Genomic DNA, 5363 nt, shown 5'->3' with positions numbered 1-5363 from the left:
TCCTTCCCTAGCCCTTACCCATTCCCCCAATACTCATTTAATGTCACGCACTTTCATCCCCGATCGCTTTTTCTATTATAACCGTGGTTATCCCGCATTATAACCGCAGTTATGTGAAAACATTCGAGCTCTGAACTAGGTCCCAGTCACTCCCCACCAATTCCCCAACTTCACATTGTGTCCTCTTTCCCTCTCCCCACCTCTAGCCTGATGCCATGGCATCCTTTTTCCTCCTCCAAATGGCATTTTTCCACTTTTCGTTTTTGGCTAGCCGCGGTTATTCCAGTTATAACTGTGGTTATCTCTTGCAACGAAGAAAAAAAGGTGGATTTTCATTTCTGAAAAGCCTCTCTCCTGCAAAGCATCATGATATGATATGATGTGATATGACATTTATAATGTGCCTACACAAGTTTTTCAAGGGACGACAAGGCAAAGGAGGGGGAACAGAAAGAAGACAGACAACGATCCTACTAGGCCAGGTGTCATTCAGATCGCGCAAGTGTGTGGGAAGGGGGAGGGGACACTGCAGTACATGGGGAAAAAAGAATAAATAACAATAAGTAACAGTAAGGCCAGCAGGTGGCAAGTGCAGGGGTAAGTGCATGCATCAGGTGTCAAGTGCTGGAAGTGGGACTGTAGGGATACAGAAAACAGTCCCCAAGTGCGGGAGTTGCCAGGAAGGCAGTGCAGGTGTGTGACTGGCGGGGAGGGGACCTGGGCACTGAGTTTAGAGGGTGGCCAGGTAACCAGTGCAGTTTCAGCCAGGAGGTCAGCAGTGGAGAAGAAGAGAAAAAGCAGAAGCAAAGAGAAAGGTTTTGAGGTGCTTCCGGCACTGGAGATGATTCTCCTCAAGTTTCAGGGAGGCAGGGAGGCTGTTCCAGAGGGAGGCCCCAGCTGAGGAAAGAGATCTCCCACCAACTCGTTGCTTAGAGAAGTGACTAACCCTGAGGGAGTTGGAGGCGGATGAGCGAAGAGCTCGAGAAGGTAGATATTTAGGGGGGAGTTGAAGGTATAGAGGCTCCAAACCCCAGAAGGCCTTGTGAACAATGCAGAGGGTTTTGTACTTAATCCTCGCAGCCACTGGGAGCCAGTGCAGAGGTTTCCGTCCTGGAGAGATACGATCCCTGGGCTTGAGGCCAAGGACAAGTCTTGCAGTCTTGTTTTGGATGAGTTGAAGGGGGCCGAGAGTAGAAGCAGGCAGATTTAGAAAGAGGCTGTTGCAATAGAGAGAACCAGAGCTCTGGAGACAGTGAACTTCTGGGGGAAGGAGAGGTCAGGAAGAATACCTCTGAGGAGGTGCAGCTGGTAGTGTGACATTCTTAGAGACATCAGGGATGTGAGGAGACAAGGAGAGTGTGGAGTCGGAGATGTCCTCAAGGTTTTTTGCCTCACAGGTGGGAGCAGGAAGAAAGCCAAGAGAGGCCGGCCAGAGAAAGGAGACAGGAAAGGAGAGAGCGGGTGTGCCAATGAGGAGAATCTCGTTCTTACTGGCATTAAGGCAGTTATCATTGGCAGCATACCACTCCTGGATGGCGGACAGACAGTCAGAGATGAAAGAAGGAGAAGAGGTGGCTGAGGGTAGCCAGAAAATGAGCTGAATATCATCTGCATAGCACTGGAACTTGGGGCAGAGTGCAGCAATGCGGTGGGCAAGAGGTGCCAGGTGTTGGTTGAACAGCCAGGGAGTGAGGTTAGACCCCTGGGGAACACCACAGGTAGAGATTGAGATAGAGGAGAGGAAGGACCCAAGTTGGATCTGGGAGGGTCGATCAGAGAGGAAAGAAGTCAGCCATGCTAGGACCTGACCGGTGATCCCCAGGTTATCATGGAGACAGTTGAGCAGGGTGGCATGGTTAACTGTGTCAAAGGCAGCAGAGAGATCAAGTAAGATGAGGACACAAGGGGTGTTGGAATCAAGGTTGGAGAGCAGGTCTTCAGGGGAGATATAGCTATAATTTTGGGGGAAGGGCTCCCCCCCTTCTCCTTCAAATATTTGATCAACTACTGGACGGAATAACCCAGACCACTCCCGGAAATCGAGTTAAAGCTTCGTGCCCAGGTTGTTTCATACCTTGTCCAATTCCGTCCAGCGTTTTTTGCTGTGCACTGTGCAGAAACTTTGACTTTTTCCCTGTGGGAAAATGAATGGGGAGTAGGCCAAAACAGCATTTTTTAAATTTCTTAATAACTTTTACATTTTCTAACAAATCTTTCTCAAAATGCGAGTTTCCTATGTATCTCAATACTTAACTAAACTATAGTGCAGCGACATATATATATCTATATGTCTATATATATATATATATATATATATATATATATATATATATATATGTAATATTTTCCAAGGGTGTCTGTGCAGACACAGATTCCCTTTGTAGGCATCTCTTCTTAAATGCAGTATGAGCAGAGGAAACATTACCTTGGGAAACAAGAAAGACAGAGCATTGATCCCAATTAAGTCACAAAGGTCACAGCCATTTGATGCTCCCATCCAAATCATGAGGCAGTCCAAAGGAGTATATGTGGTTGAAGGCTAGAAACTCTTTTATGTTAGGGCGAGTACTGTGAAGAATAAACTGAACATCAAGCACAGTGTGCATTATGTTCTTAGTGATTCAAGCATGCAACACTGTTATTACAGATATATTTGTCAAATATAAAAGTCTGTGGTCATTCTTATGCTCCCAAAATGCTCTTTGATTTCATACAAAACCGCAAAGAACCATCATCACGGCTATTTGTCCCTTCCCCTTTTCAGGACTGCCTTTCAAAAGAGTATAATAGGTAATAATGAATATGGTTATTCCAGCTTTTGAAAATGTTTTTTCGTACAGTAGGACAAGTGACATTACTGTATACTAGAAGTGATATTTTGAAATAAACAACCTAACATTTTAATAACAGGCACTTTTCAAAGTTATTAATAAGATAAGATCCTCTTTCTTTTCTTAATAGCTACTTTTGCTGAGAATGCACACCATTTTATTTCTTTAACTGTCCTTACTTCTTGTAAAGGATTGTGCTCAGAAGAAACAATGATCTGTTTCTTCTAGCGGCACCAATACACTGTTTAATTGAAAGACTGAACAGGAGAGATAAAAGAATGGAGAGAATGAGAGAGAAAGGGACAAAGAGAGAGTGAAAGACACACATACACAGAGAGCAAGGGATAGAGCGAGACTCAAAGAGAGAGAGAAGAAGAGAGAGGGAGAGCTAGAGGGAAGGGAATGTCACACAAAGGTAGAGATATAAAGAGTGACAGTGGAACAATGAGAGAGTGAGAGAAAAAGAGAGAGAAACACACACACAAAGGGGAAAAACAGAGGCAAAGAGAGAGGGGTGGGGAAAGAGATAGAGAGAGAAACAGTTATACAATAATAGAGGGAGGAAGCTAGTGAGAGCGAAAAACAGTCATACTGATAGAGGGAGCATGTGTACTAGACTGCACTGTAAGAGAGAGAGAGAACAGAGCCCCAAAGACCACACTGACAGAGGAAGAGGTAGACAGAGGGAGCCTGAGCACATTGGCATAGAGAAAGAGAGGGAAAGAGAGAAACAGATTGCACTGGCACAGAGAGAAACAGTGAGATTGTATAAAGGCTTTTAGGGATATCATCAGGGTCTGCAGATTTTCCTATAATGAGGCTTTTAATCAGAACTATAATGTTCTGCCCCATCAGTGGAGTATTTAAAATCAGATGGTCTGTTCCAGAGAGTTTTTGGAGATCAAGACCATTTAAATATATATTCTGATGCAGTTCAGTCCAGGGCAGGAGCCTGGGAGCAGAAATCTTCTAAAGGGAGACAAAGGCCCTCATTATAAGTTTGCCGGTCCGGAAATAAAGTGCTGGTTACAACGTTACTGGCACCTTTTCCAGACCGGTATCTACAAGTCTGCCGGTAGGGGTAGCAAACTACCGGCAGGCCTGACCTGCTGGTAGTTCAAGCCCTTACAGGCAGTCTTTTCACTGAAGCACCAGTGCTGTTACTAACGGTGCCAGTGCTTCAGTGTTCCCATTCCTGTGGAGTCCTATGGCTTTTTCCCTCTTGGAGAAAAGTGGCCACAGACAAAATTACAATCTCAAGAGTCAAACGAGGCAACACAGCAGATGTTTAGTTAATTATCTCTGTGAATCTCTACTTTACAATGAAATAGACGTGTTCAAATGAATCTGTAAATGCACATTGAAGGACTTTTTTTTTTTTTTAGAAATACCAGCAACAGAAATAGAGGGTACTACAGAAGAGCAATGCAACTTGATGATCTAGGAACTTATCTATTATTAGATCAGAACACAATTTATAAACTTTGACAGAACACTCAGGTGGTTTGGGCTGAATCACAAGACTGGGTTATGTTATGTTAATGTAAATGTGTAGAACGCACTGTCATCAAAAAGGCATCATAGCTCTAGAAAGCAAGTACAAGGCAAAAAGAACTAGAAGAGGTAGGTTTTAAGCGACTTACCGAACGTCCAGTGATCTTCAATAATTCTCAGTGGTCAGGGGATAGAGTTCCAGAGCTGAGCAGCAGCCACTGAAAAATAGTGGCTACCGATCCAATAAACATTGAACCGAGGCACAGAGATCAACTGGGCATCAGCAGAGCAGAGTGCCCTTGCAGGTATATATGGTTTGATTTTCACCTGTAGATGTTCAGCACCAAGGCCATAGAAAGCCTGGTGTTCCAAACAAAGTGACTTAAATTGAAGACATTTGGCCACAGGGAGCCAGTGGAAATGTCGAAGGACTGGGGAGATATGTGCACGTCTAGGCATAGACATGACTACTCTTGCTGCAGAGTTCTGCAGAACTTGCAGACGCTGCAGGAGGTAAGCCGGTTGCACCAAGTACAGGTTATTGCAATAATCCATAGTCGAGAGAATGGGAGAGGATACTACAAGAACACAAAGTTGAGGGAGGAAGCAAGCAAGAATTGTCCATACTTTTTTTTATTGGAAATGACCTTTCTGACTGATAGCACTAATCAGTCAGAAAGGCTGATAGTGATGAAAACATTTTTGCGCCGAGATCCTTCACCGATAGAACAGGCAAAGGACAAGGGCCCAGGCTTCGAGGCCAGAAAGCAGCTGTCCAGAGAGCCGAAGCAGAGGGAGGCCCCACAACCAGCACCTCCGTGTTCTCCCCATTTAGTTTAAGCCAATTGACTGACATCCATCCCTCATGGCTTCAAGACAACCACAAACATTTGAGAGCTGTCCAATGAGCGAACAGATCTAAGCGAACCAAAATGTGTGTGTCATCAGCATTAGAATAACAACTGAAGCCATGGGAGAAAATGAGTTCAGTCATTGTTTGAATGTAGGCATTAAACAAAATAGGGGAGAGTGCTGAGT

The sequence above is a fragment of the Ambystoma mexicanum genome, chromosome 8, assembly GCF_040938575.1.
Source record: "Ambystoma mexicanum isolate Mex_15411 chromosome 8, UKY_AmexF1_1, whole genome shotgun sequence".
Taxonomy (NCBI): domain Eukaryota; kingdom Metazoa; phylum Chordata; class Amphibia; order Caudata; family Ambystomatidae; genus Ambystoma; species Ambystoma mexicanum.
This window is presented reverse-complemented; position numbering follows the sequence as displayed.